The sequence below is a fragment of the Aythya ferina genome (assembly GCF_964211825.1).
Source record: "Aythya ferina genome assembly, chromosome: 16".
NCBI lineage: Eukaryota > Metazoa > Chordata > Aves > Anseriformes > Anatidae > Aythya > Aythya ferina.
Genome location: NC_140315.1, coordinates 7,736,410 through 7,758,938, shown reverse-complemented (window position 1 = coordinate 7,758,938; position 22,529 = coordinate 7,736,410). Strand labels below are relative to the sequence as shown.

At 39.5% G+C, this 22,529-nt stretch overlaps 1 long non-coding RNA gene across 2 annotated transcripts in view; it reads right to left on the bottom strand.

The window, feature by feature from the left end:
- The window catches only part of LOC311445561, an 81,825-nt gene extending 63,579 nt beyond the window's left edge, over window positions 1–18,246 (bottom strand). The window contains exon 1 of one of the 2 annotated variants that reach the window (XR_014698508.1): window positions 18,148–18,246. This is a non-coding gene — a long non-coding RNA (uncharacterized lncRNA). The remainder of the gene's footprint in view (window positions 1–18,147) is intronic. The other variant, XR_014698509.1, reaches the window with a different exon arrangement.
- Between the last annotated feature and the right edge of the window lie 4,283 nt (window positions 18,247–22,529).

Genomic DNA, 22,529 nt, shown 5'->3' with positions numbered 1-22,529 from the left:
TGTTTAGAGTGCAGCTCTGCTCTTAAGCAGGTTACAGAGTGACAGTTAAATAGAAATCAGGGCTTGTTAACTACTCTTTAACAGACTTTATAATAAATAGGCTTGTCCATTAGTTATAATGAGCGTTGAGGAAGGGCGTTGGCCACACTGTCAGGCTTTCTGAAATTATGAAAGGAAAAAGAAAAGGTGGGAGGGCAAACCCCTGAACTGCTGGAGCTGTGAAATAGTCCTGACCTGAACCACAGGCACAAAATAATCCCTCAACAGAAGAGAGCAGTTGTGCACCCAGTACAGTATTTTGCCTGATTGACAAGCACATTGATACCTTTTCCTCCTCCAGGAAGAACTTTTGTCTTGGAGACCTGCCGGGAATCATGGGCTGGAGAAGACATTACCCATCCTTATGTAGTGATCATTTGCTGACCTTATTTATCGAATTGCAACAGGAAGAAATTACCTTTCTTAAACCTAGAGAAGGTAACTAGCAAATGCTCTTCTTATTCATGTGTCTAATCCCTAAATCCTACTAAACTATTTGCCTCAGTAATATCCACTGCAGTAAATTCCACAGGTTAATCATATACCAAGCACAAGATTATTTTCTTTTATGCATTTTTGTTGCCATATAAAAAGACATTTTAAATTCAACTGCCATTTATTTTTAATCATTAGATGGATAAATACATGTTATTAACCACACTATTTTACTGGTAACACACAGAGAAACATCTCTGACAGTCATGGGGAACCCTAGCAAGATGAATGGAGGTCCCCATGTCCTGTCAAAACCTCAGTGCCGTACCTGTAGGCACAGCTGTAGCATTGGATGAGACAACTGTCAGGATAAGCGCAGTGTCTGGCTGTGACAAAGCAGATGTGCTATAATTTCTCCTGGGAAGGAAAGTTGATTTCTATCACTGAAATTCCTTAGAGATCCATTTGGTTAATGTGGGACATCAGTTGCCCTTTGATGACAGAGCATATATATGCCAGCAGCTGCTCTTTAACTATACCATTACCACAGGAGCTACAGGGACAAGCGGTTGCAGTCTGGCTGCAGAGCGTATGTGGGTCAGTAGCTGATGAAGCTGAAATTTATCATCGGAATGATCCCCAAATGCTTTGCAAGGTGGGAGAATGATTAAGTATGAAGGTAGCACCAAGCAAGGTTTAAAGATTAAGGAAGAACAAGCTCAGATCAGAGGTATTTAAACTCAGATAATGATGTGAAAGCAATGGACAGTACTCTTGGAAAGATGTTAAAGGTTAGAAATACAAGGTTTTACAATACAGAGGCACCTCTTGGATCAGGAAAACCTTTATGCAGTCAGCAACAGACCAAATCAACCCTCAGTCACACTAGGTTAAATCACAAAGTTACTCTCCCTGTGAGAGGGAAGTTGAACTTAACATATTTCCCTTGTTCTCATGTTTGGTTCATTTTGTTTTATTGGCACAGGCAGATTTTACTATCTTGCAACACTCAAACAGAAATAAAACAAACAACGTGTAGGTGTATGTTTATAGTTTCTGCATCTGTAGTCATAAAATTAAAGAACATCACATTATACTGCTTCAACAAACATAGGTCAGGGAAGACTTATTCACAGCACATATCATGGCATTTTCTTACACCTTGGTAATTCACAGAGCTAATGTTGCTCCAAATCAGAGAGCTTTTATCCTCCTTTCCTTTCAAGCCAGGAATCCCACATCCTGGTTGAATACCAGCTTTCAACTGGGCCAAGAAACAAGTAAAAATTATACACACAATTCACATTGCTTTCATTAGTCATGACCCAGTCCTGAGCACACTTCACCTTTCTCTTTTTGAGACTAACCTTTTATATAAGAAAAAACAAAACACCTTGCATCAACAGACTGGGAAATGTTGGATTTACGGTTTTTCATTCAGTTATGGACAGCCTTATTTTTATATACATGTAAAATAGCTCAGACTGAGTGACTTTTCTGATATATACAACAGGAAACACGTAGGAGCTGTGAGAAGTGACTAAGGTTTGAGTCATCCACTTGAAATATTTCTTCCTTCCCAAGAATAGTTTGATACAATATTAATAAATATCTAAACTGCAGAGTAACTGTTGTTTTTAGATGACTATTTGACACAGTCCTATTATTTTATTATTATTATATAAAAAATTATAATCTAACTCATCTACCACTCTACCTTTGTACTTAATGTGGTGGTTAGCATGGGGCCCACCTGCTTAGAAACATCTGATATTCATAATTTTTGACATGACATATCTAACATGACAGACAATTGTTTAGCTGCTATTTTTACCTGATTTACTCTTCTTGTTTTGTTCTGTTGCCTTTTTGTCAGAGTTTTAGATTATCACCTTTCCAGCACAACAAACAAAATGTGGGTGTTGTGATGAACTTATCAATCTCCATTAATTATATCAGCAATGTGGTGAAATCATCTATTCTGTCATCTCTGGAATATTGCTTGGCTTCAGGTTTGGCTCTCCCAATCTGATTTGTAGATACTTATTCTTGCACTTGTGACCTCCTGATTGGATTATTGGAATTCTTTGCTGACAGCTCTTCCTGATAAGGTCTTGCACAGGATTCAATTAATCCAAATGCAGTAGTGAAGAAATTCTGTTAAACAACTGCTCTCTTCTTGTGATCTATGTAACTCTGTACTACCCTGATGGGGCTATGTTTCAAGCAGCTGTAGAGGCAGCCCGTACTGTATCAGGAGCCAGCAAACATCTCACTCTTTAGCACTCTTATCTCTTTCATCTGCTTTCTTCCTGGCTCCACAGTAAGATGTGCTGACCTTTTGAGTGCTCTTCATCTCTTTATCTACTGACCTCCCACTTACTATTTGTCCTAAGTATTAAAATCATTTCATCCCCAATATCACTGAAATGAAGACACAAAGTTTCCCCCTTCAGACTTTGCAATGTATTACTCAGCTTTTCAGTCTACCAGCTTGGGTTTTCATATTAAATATCATGTACTGCCCTATATGAAACTGAGATCACTGTGGTCTTCCCACTCCTAGTGTCCTTGTCCAGGAGGACAGACAGTCCTCAGTAAAAGCTTGCAGGCCCTTATGACAGATCTATAGTGGAATTGTAGTGCTGGATCCAAGTTCTTCAAGAGTTTCCCTAAGTCCTTTACTTATTGCAACAGAAATGGAGTTTTAACATGATCCTAAGTCTTTTAAGATGCTTGGAAAAGGTGAATACACTCAAAATTCAGAAATTTGAATACATTAAACGAAAACTTCAAAAACATTTTTCTAAGATTACATTGTATATTCTCAAAATTTAATTTGTAATACATGAAAAACTCTTGCTTGTACCTCAAGATAGGTAGAACCTGTGAAGCAGCCTGTAGTGCATGCAGGCACTGCAGTCAAACATCCTAGACAACCTTTCTGCTTGATCAAATTTTGAAGCATAAAGCTTGGAACCAGCTCCCAAGAAAAACAACTGACAGACTCGAGTGCGGTATTTATCTCGGCCTTTGTCAAGAAAAGAAAGAAAAAAGGCTGGATGACACCTGCTTTTACACAGAATTTGACTGCTTTCTCTGGGATGGTAAGTGATGCTGAATGCATGCACAGATCTCTCCCAAACTAAGAGCAGAATTTCTCTCTTATTTTCCGTATCACTTTATAAAAAATCTTTAATCATTTTTAATAACCTGTTGTAACAACAGGTATGACAGGTTATTAAACAGGTATTTTATATCACAGTTTCAGCCTACTAAATTATCTGACTTCACTGACATAAACAGAAGGTAAAACTATTTCTATTATTCTGCATGGAGCATAGATTAAGTTTATGAGTCAAAACATCAATTGGGACAAAGAAACACGGTTCTAAACTAACACAAAACCTTTTTTTCAGCTTCCCAATCTTATTTTCAGTATGCAGTGGATTGGAGAAGTTGGCAAGCCAAAATACTGCATCCGTTTGTATTAAACAAAGACAAGAAGCTGGAGGTTATCCATGCTGTGGGCAGCCACGTGTCCACACGCACTGCTTGCACACAACCTGTGCAAATATTTTGAGAATTCCAGAGCCTATAGTGTGTGTGGGAGGGACAAGGGGACCCTCATGAATCTTCCTAGTAAATCCTGAGGCTTATCAAATATTTATCAAAACTTAGCAGTTGTTTTGCCAAGGGTTTATGATAGATAGAATTTAGATAACTTCTAAAAATTAGGAGTGGATAATGAAGTTCACACAAGGAATTTGTTGTTGCTGTTCAAGAGTGTTGTCTGGCACAGAGTTCAAGGGTCCTGGCCTACTGATATTTAAAGAAACTAACATTACACTCCAAACTTCAGCAGAGTGTATTTTACACTAGAGGAAAGCAAGCTTGTGTCAACCAAGCGTAATGTAACCCAGAGCACACTACTGTCCAGTGTGGGGCTGCTCCAGGAAAGCTTGGGAACTTCACAAACATTGATGCTGGAGGACTTTGCTTATAAACAAAGCAGACAAGCCACTACATTCAGTATCTGCAGAACTAAACTAGCTACTTCTCACTAGTGCTAATTCAGTGGCGTATTTGTCTATTGTACCTTTTTGAGTTCTTCATCAGTCCAGCATCCCAGCTGGGCACACCAGGCCTGCCCTGCAAGGGTAACCAGACACTGACCAGAACACATGCCTCTGTGGCTGGTTTCCATAGAATGGAAACAGAGGTGGATGTGCTAGCATCCATAAAAGCAGAGTATACTGTGGCTTCTTTTTTCACAAGTAAGATGTTCCCAGCCAGCAGATTATAAACGCCATGCTTCGTTACGTTTTAAACAATAAAAATGAATGACCCATCTCCAGCAAGTGTCATATTTCTGGAAGGGAGGATAACCTGTGTGGTTAGGAACATGTCCTAAATCTATCTGCTCCATTAACCTTTGGAAGTTGGAGTAGTTCTAAGGGTTGAGAAGCAATTAATATCTTGTAGGCAACAACATTCTTGAATGGATGACCCAGGATTTCAGTTACACCTGAGCAGAAAGTAATACCTCACCAAGCTCTCACAAAGAAAAAACCTCATTTGAAAGTGCAGTGAGAGGTCATAAAAATTGTGGATTACTTTAGTTAGTCATTTGTAACAGGTAAATGCATGAGTATAACTTCCTGGAGTGGGGGGAAAGGTCTTTATGATTTTTCCAGGGTTATGAATACATAAATAACAATGGTCACTTAAGAAGGACAGAAGCTTTGGGATTAACCTTTCCACACATTTCTAAGTAACCTGTTGACCCAGTAAAAGATTTTTTCTTGTTTGCTCTCCACATCAATCATATCTATAGGAGATGTAAACATTTCACCATCTAGTTCAAAATGAAAACCAGAAAATAATCACTCAACCTTTACAAATAGTTGTTTACACTCAAGCTGCCTTTTGGTAAATGCATTACTACAGGAATTCTTGTGTAAGAAATTAATAGCTTTAGCCATGTCATGGATTACTCCCATTTCAGAAATAAATCCATTCTGCCCAGCAGGCTTACCAAGAGCTTCCTCAGTGCTTGGAGTACAAGAAATCTGTTCTCTGCCATGGAAGCTTCTTTCAAGCTGTTTGTTTCTCCAAGGTGGAGAGAAATTGCCCACCCCACCATGCCACATCCCAGAGTGGCTCCCCCCCCCCCCCCCCCCCATGTCCCTGTGAAGGCCCCAGTGTGCAGCTGGCCACTGGGAGCCCACGCAGTGTGGTTGTTAATAACAGGCCTGAACATCAATCAGTACAAAAATGGGCATTCAAGATTAAATACATTCTAGTAGCTATTGCTACTAGAAGACTTCGAGCCATGATGCACAAGATATTATCTCCCTTATTAAATTCTACAACACGTGAGTTTGCCTGAGGAGAAGAGCAACCCAGATGATTCAGGCTAGGTTACTATGTGCCAATGTCTGGAGTTTATGGATTACTTACAAGGCTTTCCCGCACAAGTTTTCTGACAAAAATAGAATTCCTCATCCAAAGTGGTCAAATCAGATTGCTAATCCAGCATTCCATGAAGACAAAGTCTATTTTCCACTGGCATTGGGATGGGCCTTTGTTGCCTACCAATTGTTGAGTAAGAACTAATTAAACTGTCTCTGCTTACCCAGGAGAGTTCTGCTCATTGTTGATTTGTAAACACAGCTATTATTTATAATTCATGAGTCAGACATAGAGACAAAAATCCTTTCTACTGGTGCTTTAGAGGAGCCTTCATCATCCAGTAAATAACCAGTGAGCAAAGTTCGTTGTTCTGAACCAAAAATCATCTCCAGACCAATGACCCTGTCTTAATCACAGAGAGTTTATCAGTCTCCTAATAATACATCAAACTTCACTTAAACTGGACAAATTCTGCCTCTTTGCACAAGCTTTTAGAGTGCAAGGTATTTCTTTCAGCTTTAGTTTGCTCTGGTTTTGCTTGCACATTTTCAAAGTAGGCCTTTAACTCAGGTGCTCGGCCACTTTCTCCAAAGGGTGCCCATCTCTTCCCGCTGACTTTGTAGGGCATCCTGATGAATGTCCACTTTAAACCGTGGTCCAATATCACAAACCATTCAGCAAGGATAAACAGTTTATGGTGGCACTGCCATCTCAACTGTCCCTCATGTTGGGCCCTGCCCTCCATCTTTCCATCCCTCCCACTGAGCTGCACTGTGAACTCTATCAAGAAAGTGGTTCAAACTGTAAAAAAAAAATATCTGCACTTTCTTAGGCCAATTTATGTTCCTCAAACTGCTTCTCAACACAGCCTAGCAACTGTATTGACCTACCAGAGGGGCCAGCACATAACAGTGAGATTGAAAATGACGGAGAAAGGAGCTGCTGATGAAGCTGCCATTTCCTTGCAGTTCAATTTCCATTTGCAGTTTCATTTTTCCATTTCAATGCATGAGCTGAGGTGCCCCACGAAGCCTCAGCACCAGTGAGGTGAAACCAGTGAAAGAAGGATCACTGACTTCTATGGGTTCTGAATAAGTAATTTTGAATCCAAGCTAATTAAAGCAATGGTATGGCTGAACTCATGCTACCTACAGCCAGCTGCATTTATGGTATCACAGAAATTGCAATATTTACATTACAATCAGCCAGGTTTATCAAAAATAGTAGGTACAGTGTTGGAGAAATAGCAACCACTAACCACCAGGTTGTACCTGTAACTTGTGCATCCCTTTTCCATGACTAGATATAGTCATGAATCAATTAAAACCTAAGTGTAATTGTTTAATTAACAGTGCCATTTGATGCTTGCAAATAAATGCACATCCTAATTCAAAGTAATCAGAATGGAGACTTCAAAAAATCGAAGTTTGCAAGCATAACAATTCCACAGAAAAAGATGTTTGCAATTGTAGCTATTTTTTTAACTTAAAATACTGAAATACCATATATACTTAGGATATCAGTTTGGCAAGCATGACATGCCACAGCTATTCCATATGCTACAAAAGAGTAATGTTTCTATTTGAAGATGACAAATAGACATAAACAGACATAAAAAAGATGATATATTTTTACTGTAAAGGATGGCTAAGCACTGGAGTCAGAGATACTATCAGTTCCCTTCAGCCCCAACAGCCTTCTTTAAAGCAGCCTCTGAGCTCTTTGCAATCGTTAGTGGCTTTTTAGCCCTATAGCAATCTAGAAAAACAAAAAGCCACATCTACACTATAGGGGAGAAGGCTGAAGTACACGGTGGGCTGTGTAAATTGCCCAAGGTGAAAAAAATAAATCTGTGACAAGGCTGATATGCTGCATGACTTGTGCCTTTTAAATAAAAATTACCAAATCTCAAGACAACTTAATTTCTGCCATATACCATCCCCACTAGTGCAAGTGAGCTGTGCTGAGAAAAACTACAGAGGTCTCCTTCCCCTCATATCTGCCGGCAAAGGAAACGGGGTTGTGATGCAGAGAAACTTAACATCACATTTTAGATTAGCTTGAGGATGGGTCAAATGTGCCCAGTGAATATCTTCCTGCTTCCTTCCATAAAGGAACCCTCACAATGGATATAAGGCAACATTATTTGTCATCTTGTTGTAATAAAGGACATTTCTTCACTACTTTAATGACAATGGGGGTTTCTCACCCTCCCAATTTAAATAGGTTATCTCAAATATTTTATTATGGAGGTCTGGCCAACATGCATTTGACTTACAGTGTTAACAGAAGCCAAAAACCTCCTGCTGCCGCTCCAGGGCTCAGAGCCCACCACCACGGCTGGTATGTTAACATAAATAGGAAAGGATAATTCACCTTCAAATGCTGAGCTGCAAACTGTGAAAGGAACAGATATGCTTCCTGTGCTGCCCTCCGCTCCGGGGGCGATACCCTTTGATTTCAAGATTTCAGTTCAGCGTACAATGAACCGTGTCTGGTGGTGTCTGAACTCAACACCAGGGAAGAGCGCAGCCCCTTGGTATTGCAACCCCTTCTTCCCTCTCCTTTCCCCTATGCAAGTTTCCCTTTGGCTTGCACTGTACTGTACAGGCAGTATTTCAGCTTCTCTTCAAAACAGTCACAATTAAAATCTTCCTTAAGAAACACCCCTTGCCCCCTTTCGATCCTTCCCCCGCTGCACACCTTTTCCTTGTGCTTGAGGGACATGGAAAAAGTGCAAGAGTTGGCAACACTGAAAATAAGCATTGCCTTTAGGTTAACATAACATAGGAATTCCCAGGCAGTTAGGATTTATATTTAGCTCTATCACATTGGAGAGTAATTTAAATCCGGTCCATTAAGTCACAAAATAATGGTTATCACAGGTATTTTTCAAGGAGGCCAATAAATGAAACAAATAGGCTAACAAGGAAGAAATTCAGCACAGTGGAGAAAACAACAACAAAAATTCCTTGCTTTGAAGGTGCAAAACTAGATTCTTGGTTAATAAAGCAGATGCTTTTATTAATGTCCAGAGAACAGCTGAAGTGGGGCAATAATTGGCAGGGACTGACCTTGGGCTAATTTGAACAAACTAAATTCAAAGGAAACTTGTGCTTCCATGAAGCACTTCTCTCTCTATTCACATCCTGCTATTCCAAGCACAAAATTATTTTTTTAAAAAAATCTATACTACGAAAGGGTTTGAGGTTTTGACATTGTTGAATCATTCCTCTAAAAACAAACTTTGGGGTTTTGCTTTTTTTCCCTCAGAACATAGACGTTGCCAAAAGTTCCCACAAGTTAAATGACAGAGCTGTCTTCAAATGGCAACAGTACCAAAGCTTACTGCTAATGAGTTGCAGATCTGCATCATAATTGAACATCCAGATTTCCATTTACAAAAGAAGGATGTGGTCAACAAGAACAAATACTGCCACAGAGCCAAAAAAATAATAATTAAGAAGAAATTTACAGAGTCGAGAGTACAGTAACTGACATAAATATCGGTCTAATTGCTGAAGACACGACGCATGAAAAGACTAATCAATATGGTCAACGTTTCATTGTTTGTCTGACTCCAGAAATGATATGTGGTAATATCAGCTTTAATTGTACAATCTCCGAGAAATGTTTGTGATGGTGTTTTCACGCTTCTTTTCCCCTTTAAATAGCAAAATACTTGGGAAGTTATTTTCCTTCTACAAGTAACAACGCATGCACACACACACAAAGAAGAGAGGGAAAAAATGACACAAATAAAAGAAATTAAGCTTGCCATAATGTCTGTGTTTCATGTTAACAGGCTCACTGTCCTGCTGGGTTGTCCATAATACTCTATCACAAGCACTGTCAGGGGCCCATGCTGGGTGGCTAATTAAAACAATTACAAAGACAAAGAAGGTATCAATAGCATTCCAAGCAGCAAACAAAGAGATAAAGTAGTGAAGATTTAAATCATCAATGGTTGATCTCTCCAGGACAGTTTTGATGTGGGGACCACGTCCCCAACACTCTCTCCTCTCAAACCCGAGGAGCTGGCTGCTTCACTTTGTGTTATTTCATTACAAAAGGTGTGCGAATGGTTAGATCTTTAAAAACACTTTCTAAAAAATCGCAGTGAAGTAAGTCTCTGTCTGCTTGGAAATTTCTGCCTTGCACACTTGGGATAGTGTTGTATTCAGTTTTACAAGATATTTGTTTTTAAAGCTCACTAAACAGATTATGGCTTTTACTCACAGAAAAACATCACATCTCTTTTCTACCAGCAATTACAGAGATAAAATAGAAATGCTTCGGTTTTAATTCTAGGTTTTCACAGGCAGGGAGGATAAACATATATCATGGAGGGAATCAATAGAAGGAGAATAGATGGCTGCATAAATTAGGCAAGTTCCTCAGATTCTGTTAAAGATTTTCTCAAAAGTTTTGATAAAGACAATTCCACAGAGTAGTCTAAATATAGAAAAATGGTAAGCAATCCTGAAGTGTTTGCAAGCCAAGCTGTAGTAATACTTTAGACAAACATGCTTACCTTGATTGAAGAGTGTAAACAGTAACAGTTGTTTTTCTCATACACTAAAATAAAGGCAGCTTCTTTAAAAGAGCTGTTCCATTTCATACAATCTATATGCCCCAACACAAAATGTTACTTTACGGAAAACCACTTTTCATCAAAAGCTTTTGTTACACTGATTTAATTATCTACAGGATAGTTTACACAACGCTCACTTAGAACTATATAGCAATGGTAGTTTTGTATAGGCAAAATGTTATGTGAGTTTACAGGAGTTTCATTTGCTAAATTAATCAGAGTAAACCAAACAGCAGAGCTGGGCGTGCCAGCTCTGACTTCCACTCAGCTGTTCTTTTAATCATCAGGATAAAGAGCCAAAAACTCCAATTAGCCAAGAAGAAACCTTGAGGGGCAATGACAGCTTTTTCTGATTGCTTCCTCTGATGGAAGAAAAGTGATTGGGAATGCAATAGTTAGAGAGAAAACAGCAACTGAAGCACACACACACATATTTATAGGCAAGGAAACCTACAAATATGAGCTATTTTTCTAAAGATATGTGCCTAAAAACATGCCTTTAATAAACCTGTAACAAAAACTTGTATTATACTGTCTTCATAGGTGTGCAGTTCCCTTCTAAACATCTACTACAATTGTTAAGAAGGCACAACCTCCCTACCCATGTCTGAAAATTTGAAGACTAAGTAAAGGATGGTAAAAAATAATTAAATTCTATTAAAAAAATACATTCTGACACCTCTGTAGACAAACCAAAAAAAAAAAAAAAAAAAAGGAAAGAAGATAATTTTTAAAAAGTCCACAGAGTCCGTTTGCATACATTTCTGTATGTGCAGTTCTGCAGTGATGCTGAAAGAGCCCCACAACAAGCAAGACAGAACAGAACGTAGTTTTGTAACTTAAACATTTTTTTACTTGTCATTGGTTATTGGTTTTATTGCCTAAGCATGCCAAAGTGTAATGGGGAAAAAAAAAAAAAAAAAGCTATGAATTAGGCTACCAGAGCAGCCCTAACAATTTATTTCAAGTGAATTGAACGACAGGTAAGATCTACTTGATTTTTTTTTTTTAGTACATCCAAATCTTAATATGTGATTCCGGTCAAATTTCAAGGAATGATCATTGTTATTATTCTTTCAAGCAAAAGCTCCATGAAACCCCAATTTCTATTGGGAGATTTGCTACTAATGTTAAACTAACTTTGCATGAGCATGGTATAAATAACCTGAGGATTTCTTAAATGAATGACTCTCAAACATCAGAAGGATTGAGCTGACACTAAACTGTTTGACTACATGCTTCTTTGCCAAATAGGAAAAACTAAAAAAAAAACACATATTACTCTTAATTCAGAAACATAAGTAAAGGATGAATTCATTTAAAACCTCAAAAGTCTTCTCATTGAACTGAATCTAATTTGTTACTTGGAATCCAAACCAACAAAACTGGCACCGTTTAGATTTTATGGTAATCATTTTGCACAGCTGTAAAACAACAGCCTTCCAGATGCACACAGAGATTATTGCACAAGGCTGCTCACTTCATAAGCTTGATAACAGAAGATGATTTCAGCAATTTCTGCCATTTTTGTATGCGTAAGGAGGGAGGACAGAAAATACGCTTCCTTGTTTTATTGGGGGTTCATAGGTACATTACAGTTCCCATGTTCCCAGCCCACTGGTATAAAAGCTGCCGACGTCCTCACCAGCGTGTTGTATATCTGCCTCCATTGACCACCTATAAATCCCGCCACTTTAAGCACTGCTCCCATGTCATCGCGCTGACTTCCCCCATTGATCTATTTATTCTGTAGTTGATATCTTGAACAAGAGAGGAAGATTAGGCTTAGGAGTAAATGTGAGGTCACTGAATCAAAGTGAAGTAGAAAAAATTGGGAGGTTTGCTGGCCACGTGTGTGTTGTGTATTAAAGCTGTCACTCCCAAAGCAAAATCTTCCTTTATACATTGCCTTGGGCGTTCCTCCCTATACCTGCTTTTTAGAGCCTCTGTTGGCCATTCTGTTTTTAACACGAGAAACACGTGAACTTGTTTTCTTAGTTACAAAGTTGCAGATATTAGCAAAATTACATCATACAGATTTCCAAAGAGGTTCCACACACTCCATTTTCTGAGAAAAACAAAACTCATCCCTGAATTTTATTAACCAGTGTAATTGCTTTTAACACATCGGGAAGAAAGGCAAGGACTTTAAGCCCTGTTTGTATAATAATGGAAACATTGTGGTTTCTATTGGGGCTAACTTAAAACATCACATCTTTTGTCTCTGGCCACCAGCAGCAGCTATATAATCCCTTAACCACAATGGTGATCTGCCTTAGCTACTGTCTAAATTCTTGCCAAGCTTTTCATCATATGCACAGAAGAGAGATTAAATTCATATAACAGTTAACTTCAGTTCATACAGCTGCTTGTAAAAACTGCTTAGTCAAGCACGTAGGTCAGTTTTGTGATAAATATCTGAATCCAGTGAAGACCATTAAATCTAACTCCTTGCCTAAACATGTGTTACAGTCAGAGGTGCAGTTTGCTGTGATTCAGTGCTTGTACAAGCTGCAATTGAAGATCTGGCCAGAAGACTTCCCTACAAGAACTGATTTGCTGCCAGTCATTGGTTATGAAGAACACTATATGCAAGTGTGAAAACAGCCTATATGTGCATATTTGAGAACCCTGACTGTTTCATTTCACAGACAAAGGGAACTGATATCAGAAGGGAATGAAAACATTTTTAATGCTTAGGGAAGTTCTTAAAGATTTTTTTGAGAGTTTAGGGAGTGTTTACAATTTCCTACTTTCATGACAAAGAAGCAAGGCAGGATCCCATAGTTATGCTTTTATTACTGTGATAAAGATGGCTTTATTTTTATGGAGGCATGCTTATGGAGTACACAATACCTATAAATTGCAATTCTCAGAAGTGTTACAGCTGCGTTGAGCTCCTGTAGCATGTTCCTGGGTATGAATGAAACTTTATATTAACACAATTGTTTTTTGAGCACACTGCTGGGTTGAGCAGAGGGTGAAAGAAGTGACCATGCACCACTTCCATGGTGGGCAGCCTGGCTCTTGGAGCTCCTATTTTCCCACAGCTGCAAAATACACAAGGAGCAGTATGCATCAAATTAAATTCATGCTATGTCTGCTTCATATTCTTCTGTGAGCTACACGCTAATCTTACAAGAACTAAAAACTCACTTTAGAGGTCTGATACTTTTCCTTCTCCCAGAAAAAATGGTGCAAGGACCAGCCACTTAACTAACATTTATGGTGGCAAAAGATATAAGTGACAACATGAAATGGGGAATGAAAAAGGAACAACTCAAAATAAGTAGCTGCTGCAGTTAATGCTTGGGAATCACCTGTAAGCTTCAGAGATGCCCTTGTTCCCTACTGTAGGGTTAGGAAACAACTTCTCTTTGAGAGGAGAAATTCCTCATATGATAAAGAAATCAGATGCTGAACTGCAATGTGGGCTGTGCCAAAATGTGCTGTACAACAGGCAAGCCCAAGGAACCACATGCTGCCAGAGCTTCATCTGCTGGGCTGCCACAGGTCTGCAGGTGCCACCTGAGGAGAGCAAGCCCTTGGGCTTGGGCCCCCGCTTCTAGGACTCTTTCTATATTTTGTCCAAAGACTGTTCAATATAAGTCACAGAAAGCCCTAGAAGCAGGGCCCTGAGACGTGTATCTGTGTGTTTCTTGCAAGAGAAGAGGCTGCTTAGCTCAGGGCACACAGTGCACTGATGGATGAAGCTGCATCCACATCCATTGCAACAGAAAGTAGAAGTCACAAGCTATTGGAAAGAGCCAACACTGAGAAAATAACACAAGAGTATATAACCGTATCTCTTGGCAGCATTCATCTAAAGGAGGAGGATGAAGCCTCTTCTAACAAGGAAAATTGTTATTATTTTTCTGGGTTTTCAGCTACGTGTGAACACAGGTACAACACTGCTGGCCTCCACAGAGTTTTTGGGATGTACTGAAGTTATCCTCAGCATTTCCTCTTGGCCCAGTTTAGTTAGTGCTTTATACTCGCACAACCTTTTTCATCCGTCTTGTCATGGGCTGCTGGATGCTCTCCCTGCAGCCAGCAAGAGGCCTTGCACCTCTAGCAGCATTTGAGCCCTCACGCCAGAGGCATTACACCAACATCACAGCCTCATGCCTCTGCAATGGGGATTGGATCTGGCCAAACACTCATTTTTTCCTGCAGCTCCAAGATCTCCAGATGTAGTGCTCATACAGTTGCACACTTTTGTGACCACACAACTGCTGTGATTTGCTCTTCCTCAGGGCAATAATGGTTTAGCAGTGTCTGTCAAGGCTTTGTCTTGGATCACTTCAACAGTCAGAGCATCCTCCTAGCAGAATTCCCATGTGGATTAAAATTAAAGTTGCTAAATAACAGAAGAACTGAAGCTGCTGTGTTTTAGACAGTTCTAATAGACATCAAATTAAGAATTCCCTGAGAAATCATTCCTTCTACTTTTAATAGCAGCTTCAGAGTTAGAGCCCTTTTATATTTAATCAACCTGCTTAAAATTCTTGCCTCCAGCAGGAAAGAATCTCAATCAGAGGGAGACAAACATTCATTAAGCCATGTACAATAAACCTGCTCTGCAGCTGAAGTGCTATTAATATCATTTTACAGAAAGAGGAAATAGAAGAATAGTGAGATGGGAGTAACTTGCTTGGGGTCACAAAAAGGTTCATGAAAGCATGGTAGAGCAGTAAACCTTGAATCAGAGACCTCTGCTATAAACCTGAGCTAGCATGCTCTTAGTATTCTTTTCCACACTGCCTGTGGTTTACTATTAATTAATATTTAAAAAAATAAAAATGCAACAAAGCTTATAAAGCGTGAATACATTGATTTCTTGAAGATCTAAACTTTTAACACATTTTAAATTTCACTTTACAAAACAAAAGCACTTATTTTTATTCTTGCTTATTTTCCTCCAGTGAAGATCGGAATCTGACTACAGCATTTTCTGTACCGGCAAAACAGTGCCAAGATAAGTGTGCTGCGAGTCAGTTTTGAGTGAAGGAGCCAGAACTTGAGCTGTATGTTGATAGCCTTGTTGACTTATGACTTGTCACATCACCTCAGCTTCTAGTATGCAACTCAGGGCTGTCCTGTTTGCTACTGGGAATATATTATACAGGAACAGCAGAGATCTCTTGCAAGAGGCACTAGGTGATGCCTACAACCACATGAAATAATTCTACTGGTAAAGAATTAGCATGCAGACCAGATGCCAACTAATTAAACACCCACAGAATTATGCAAAAATAGCGTAGGGCTAATGATTCTGTGAGACAGGGTAGTAGAATAGGAGAACAACTGGAGATCAACAGATTTGACAGGCTTTGTACCTCAGTAAAATATGCTTTAAGCTTGGAAAGTTATTGGTATATTTTACCTGTTATATGAACATACAGATATGGAATTGCTCATTCTATATTATTTTGGCTAGAGAGTAAGTAGTAATTTAGTGCAGGGTCAGCTGAAACTGTAGCATCTGATAAGACATTAAGAAAAATCATAGACTTTTTTTTTTTTTTTTTTTACAGAAGTATGATATATATATATATATATATATTTAATAGCTTCAGATATAGGTAAAAGAACAGATAGAGTATTTTTCCCCAGGTGGTTTGCCTGGTGCTCAGGAGAGATGCAGAGTCCTAATGCACTAGAGTAAAAACTGTGCTATTTTCATGCCTTCGCAGCACCCAACCTCTTGGTAATTGAAAAAACAGCTCCAGCACCCATCCCAGCTATATGGATGTCAGCATCATGGCTGCTGCTGCAGATCTAATTTAAAGATCACTGGAATTTGTTGGTGGTCTCTCTTATGTTGGTACCATCCTGAACTTTACCAACAAGATCTGAAACAATGAAGAACTAAAGAATCAGCGGTCCAAGGCCTGGTGCTGGTTATCACACATCATCTGGTTTAGGATGGGCTTAGATCACTGCAGATGTAAAATAGACCATCAACACTGTTTACAGGGGTTTGCACTTAGGGATTTTACCACAGCTGCCATCCTTACAGTCAGTTGCAGCAGCACAGGGGATAAGGAGTAAGGTTGTGCCAGCCTTCAGCTGACTCCTGGGGCACCCAGAAGACCCCCACAGAATCCTGTGGTACCAGGCAAGGAACCCTTGGAAGCAGGCTCCTACACAAGAGCCTTCTACCTGTCTCCATTTTATCCCTCCTTACACAGTCCCAGTACAAATATCTTAGTGCAGAAACTGAAAAGCCATCACAGCACTGCATCCAAAGGAACTGTATTGTAACCAGGTCTTAAAGCAAAACAGGGGAAACCAGCAAACTCTTGAAATGAGCAGAATTGAAGACTAAAACCACAGGGGTAACTTTGGCAACTTAGTACAAGGCATGAGGAGATCATGGCACAGTGGGAAATGGAAACAACAAAAGTTGGATGGTGCTGAAAGCAAGAGGAGTAAAAGAGCCACGGAAAGCTTACGCAGTACGGCAGCGCTCAGCTGCCCCCTTGCAATGTGCTGTTTCACGTAGCTCCCCCGAGCTCTCCCTTGCCTTCTGCGCTTCCCCTTTCTGCAGGTTAGTTGTCCCTGCAGAAGGAAATAAAAACTAAAAGGACTTTTAGTTGACTTAATTAATGCCTGTAACACTAGCCAATTGACATCAGCACCTTGTCTGTCACTCACTGTAGGAGGGGGAGATGTGTTAAAAATAACAGCCTATTTCCGCTTCTCCAGCCTGAGCTCTGCTGCAAACCAGCAGAAAAAGCCAAGGCCAAGTCAGTTAGTGACATCTTAAGGCTACTTACAGAACTGGCTATGTATTTTCTTTGCTGTATTTTGCACATAAGAACCAGAACACTGTTGTTCCTCAGGGTATTTACAGCCAGTAGCACCTGGGCATTGCTCGATCACCAGGTGGGGTACCCAGAGGCTGCTGCTGAGGCACACAGCTCAAAGAAGTCTCAGCTAACTTCAAAATCATCATTCAACAGCTTTTCTACTTAAAAATCTGACAAAGACTGCTTCTAAACTAAGCACAGATGGACAGAAAGGATTCTCCACCATCTCTTATCTTTACAAGGAATATTTGCAAAGCACAGCTTGAGCCACACAAGCTTAATTTCACTATGCATCAATGCAAAGAGGTGAGCTTTTCCAAGGTGTGAGTCAAAGCTAACACTGCACTGACTCAGCCCTGGAGAAAACTGCTTCCCTCCACTGACACGGAGCAGGCAGGGTGTGATTAGCCACATTAGGTGATACCCAGCCTTTATGACCATCCCCATCGGTCCAGATTGCAAAGTTATAAATGGCATTTTAAAACAAAAGTGCTTTGTAATGAGTATTTCTTTTACCTTCTATTTGTAAGTAAAAGAGTAGTAGGTACTCTACAAATAGAGCAAGGCCACTGCTGTCACCCTAAGGAAATAATCCTAAAAACTTCCTATCTGCATGGGAATCACTGTTTTCAGCCACTAACAGCGTATGACGGGATGTTCTCTCCTGAAGCCACCCCAAAGCTCAGGCAGGGAGCTGAAAAGCTCCCAAAAGGAGCTAAAACATCGCTGCTCAGCGCAATAGCTTTAACCACTGAAAATAACATTATTTTCTTTAAAAAAAGATGAATCTGAACAACAGCAAGGCAGCCAAGCATTGTGTACAACTAACTCCAGCCACTAGCAGAGTACCTGTGCCTCAGAAGGTAACAAAAGCTGTGCAGCATGGAAGATTTTCATCACTGTACACCACAAGGATGAGGTAGGACTGGAAGATATACCCAAATACATGACTTCAGCTGTGGCGGGAGCTGGTATATATAGGGAAGGAAGGTGCATGTTGCCCAGCTGTGGCCCATTGGTCACTCACTAAGCGTGAGAAGCAGCTGGCTGCCCCTGCAGGCATCACTCTGCTTGGCCTTCAGCTGAGGGTGGTATGCAAAGAAAATGAAGCAGCAAGTACCCAGCAATTCTCAGTATAAAGCCACTGATCTAATTCTTAGGAGAGAAGTTATGCCTGTGAAGAAGAGAGGGTCGTCAAACCCCACTGCTTTATATACATGGTATAATATAGCTACACCTCAGCAAAAAGCAGACAAACTCTTTGTAGAATTCTAGCATTAAATTACTTCCTCTAGTCTCAGAGTACCGTAATTTGTACACAGAGAGAATTCACAGAGCAAGCTGTCCTGAGGGATGCTGCAGCTCGCAGCCTGTGCATTTGCACACAGGCAGAAGAAGGCAGTTATAGGGAAGGTTCTCCTCGCTGAACAACCAAGGCTCAGCACCTGCCATCCGAGGGGATCTTCATTTGTGTCAAGTTCAATGAAATTTTAGTTTCTATTTCATACACAGTACTGCCTTAAAACTAAACTATCCCTTTAAAAGCTTGACTGGTCTTGCAAGCACTTGTGTCATTACTTGCTTTAAATGCTGCTTATTTAAGAAGCAGAGGTGAGACAAGCTGTCTGCGTGCCTGCATCCTGGCTGCAGTGCAAGTAGTGCTCTGCCTTGTCAATCACACAGAAATGCATGCTACTTTTGAGTCGTTAACCTATGGAAAATGTAAGGCTTAATACGTCTTAGTGAGACACACACTTATCTCCTGTAGTGCCAATGTTTTGGGAGCAAGAGTTCATAGGTTCTCTAGTCCCTGATATCTAGCCACACAGCTATGTGGGCAGGTACTAAACCACTGAACACAGGAGAGTATCAGCCACTCTACATAAACACAAGAAAACTTATTCCTTAGACTTTACTAGAGTTTTATTTTATTATTTGATTGATAAACATCCTACCAGAATCTCCCGTGCCAGGCACGCTGACATGGTAACTTCAGTTTGGGCTCTTCTGCTGGCATCACAAATGGGCACCCTTGAGAGGTTTGTGAGTGCAGAATGCTTTACCATTTTTGTGGTTGATATATTAAGTTTTTTATTTGAATAACAGAGATGGTACCTCTTATCAATTTACTGAACAAACAACACACTCCAGCATCTGATCCCTTTGAGCCATGGGTAGATTTTGTCAATCAAGCCTGTTGGGACCTCTGGCACAGAAATGACAAATCACAATGTTAGTGGAACTATTGACACACATTTTTAATACATAACTACTGTTGTTATATATAATCAGAGCTGATAGAGTTCAGCATAAAAGGGTATTTTAAAGTGCCAATAAAACCACTTAGCTTTTACAACACACTGTGTTTACTCCATTTCCCCCTTCCTCCAAAAAACCTTTTCTTTTGAACTAAGCAATTTATATATTGGGTCAGTGTTATAAAGTAGGTATTTATAGCAGATTTCAATGGAGTAGAAGCTGGAATAAAGGTAACTTGCTTTTAAATGCAGCACGGAGGCAACTTTGCATTGATAAGATTATCAACTGTTTGTACATTGAAGATGATGTGGTCACTGGAGGGCCTCAAATTCCATCTCTGTAACTGTAACCCAAATTATTTGCTTTTCTAACAAATCATTTATATTACAATTTTCCTTGGTCTCGTTTAGTGTCAGCTGGGCCACTTGTTCAACTGCTAGGAGATGAACTAAAGAATGTAGCTGATAACACTGCAGTGTCTTTTTAATTTAATCTTTTTCTTTCAAAAAAACAGAATAAATGCTTCACAATGCTAGTAATAAAAGCAGATCTAAGCTGTATTATCACTATAAGATGATCACATACAGAGACAGTTGGCCATAACTTGTGCTTTGTTATGCCACAGGGTTGTATTTATCTTAGAAATCAGTTTGGTATTGATGGCATAACTCATCAAACATGCTAACTGACCCCTCATTGCTAAACTGTTCTCAACTACCATAGTGAGACCTTCTTCCTTCGGACAAGCTAGCTCAAAGAATAAGGAGAAAAAGGGTCACATAATATTTTCCATTGGTTGGAACCCAGATTTTTACCAAGCATGAACACAGAAAAATATATGCACCATTTAAACAGACAACCTTCAAAATTAAAAGGAATAAGGATTAAGTTTTTGAGAAGTCCTCTCCAGACAAATTGTGCTTTCTTATTTTTTTCCCCTAATAACAGTGCAGAAAGAAAGAGAGGAAATGCTTTAATTTGTAGACCTTTATGTCTAAATATGAACTAAAATAATGATAGTCTTTGTGATTTAAACAAATTAACATCTATAAAGCATGGATAGCAGGTACAGAATGGAGAACCTTCAGATGAACTTGATTTTCTTTATGCATTAATACTGCTGTAATGGTGAGTGTTTTGTGTGTGTGTATGCTTGTTTTTAGATATCATGGTATATAGAAGAACTGTGGTGGAAGTATAGTCTTTCTCCAAATGCAAAGTATTTCTGTTTAACAAATGCAAACATTGAGGGCATACAATGGAACATGCAGACACATGGCAAATAATAGAAATTTGCATGTCCAAATAGACTAATTATGCATGCATGAATCAATAAATTGTGAAACAAATATTTTGAAAACCTATCCCTGAACAGGGGAGTGGTATGTCAGAAGGAACAAGTAACATGAACTCTTTTTTTTTTCTTATTTGTTTTAACTTACTGCTAGATCCTGTACAAACCATACCACCAAGCACATTTTAACTAGGATCTAACACAGAGCCCAGAGAAGTCAATGGAAGAGATTCATACATAGTTCAGTGGCCACATGAACAATATTTTCAGAGCTTAATATAGCGAGAGCTTGTATTCAGAGCTTAATACAGAGAGAGTTTTCTATTGCTGCACATGGATTTTATAGATCATGCCTTTCCATATAAGCCAGATTGATAGTTGGATTTATCATTAAAGACTTATCTATAAGGGAAGGAAAAGAGGATTAATTCAAATTTAAATAATTTTCTGCAACTGCTCAGTGCTAGCTAGCTGGCATTCATTAACTGTGCACAGACCCAGCTGGCTTCTTGTCCCAGCCATGGTCTCTGTATGTGGGGGCTTCCACCCAAGGGATGCACCGAGCCCTGGCATGAGGAAATCTTTGGCAGAGCCTGTGCCAGGAGACATGTAATGTTACAGCACCTGGAGAGGGTCAGGCTCCAAAAAAAACATATTCTGATTTCTCTCCTGACATAAGACGTTTCATTTTGGGCCTTTTCAATGCTGTAGCGAATCAATGAGGTGAGGTGTTTTTTTTTTTTTTTTTTCTTTTTCTTTTTCTTTTCCTTTTTTTTTTTTTTTTTTTTTTTTTTTTGTCTGTGTTGGCTGCTTAGCTCTGTACATCCTCAGTAAATAGTAAAGCCAAAGAATGAATTCAGCAGGGAGGAGAGGGGGGTGCATATCAATTTTTGTTAAACATGTTTTATGTACTTCTCTTAGTTTTGTATTGGAGGGAGGCTAGGATTTCACTGTGGGAAAGGCATCATTGCTAATTCACAGTCCTGCCTTATAGGACTGAAGGAAGACTAAGAGGCAGGTGAGGTTTTGGATGGGTTTGATACTACTTTACTGTAGTCTGAGCACTAATCATTGCTTCTAGGGGAATTTGTGATTTATCACAAAGAATTTATTTATTTATTTATTTATTTATTTATTTTTATTTATAAAATAGGCTTAGATGATCTTTACTATGCAGGAATTGTGTGCCAGTCCCATGCTCAGGGTAAACACTTTTTCTCTCTCCTTATCACCAAGTATCCCTAAGTCTTTACACTCCCATTTGTCTTTGCAAGAGACTCTTTCCTTGATCTCCTGTTCCTCAGTGGCTTCTGTACTAAGCATTTTGTCCTATTTGTCCCCTTTTTTCTTCCTTCGCAAGTCCGGAAAACGCCAGACAGCGGTTAACTGGTATTCTTGAGTGTCTGGATACATGAGGACTAAGTAGGAGAAAATGTTCAGTGAGTGTCTGTGGCTCAGTTTCCATGGTAACAAATATTTTTTTTAAAAAAGGCATCTACTCATAGTTGCTGGGATGTTTTAGAGATGAATTCCTTTACAACCTTTTCTCCCACAGACTGTGGAAGCACAGCACAGGGAGCTTCAGCACGCAGAGACTCTCAGGCTGAGATTACAGCATCTCTACAGCACACTTTGGTGCCAGACAGAGGTAACACTCCTGATTGACCGCAGTTTCAGA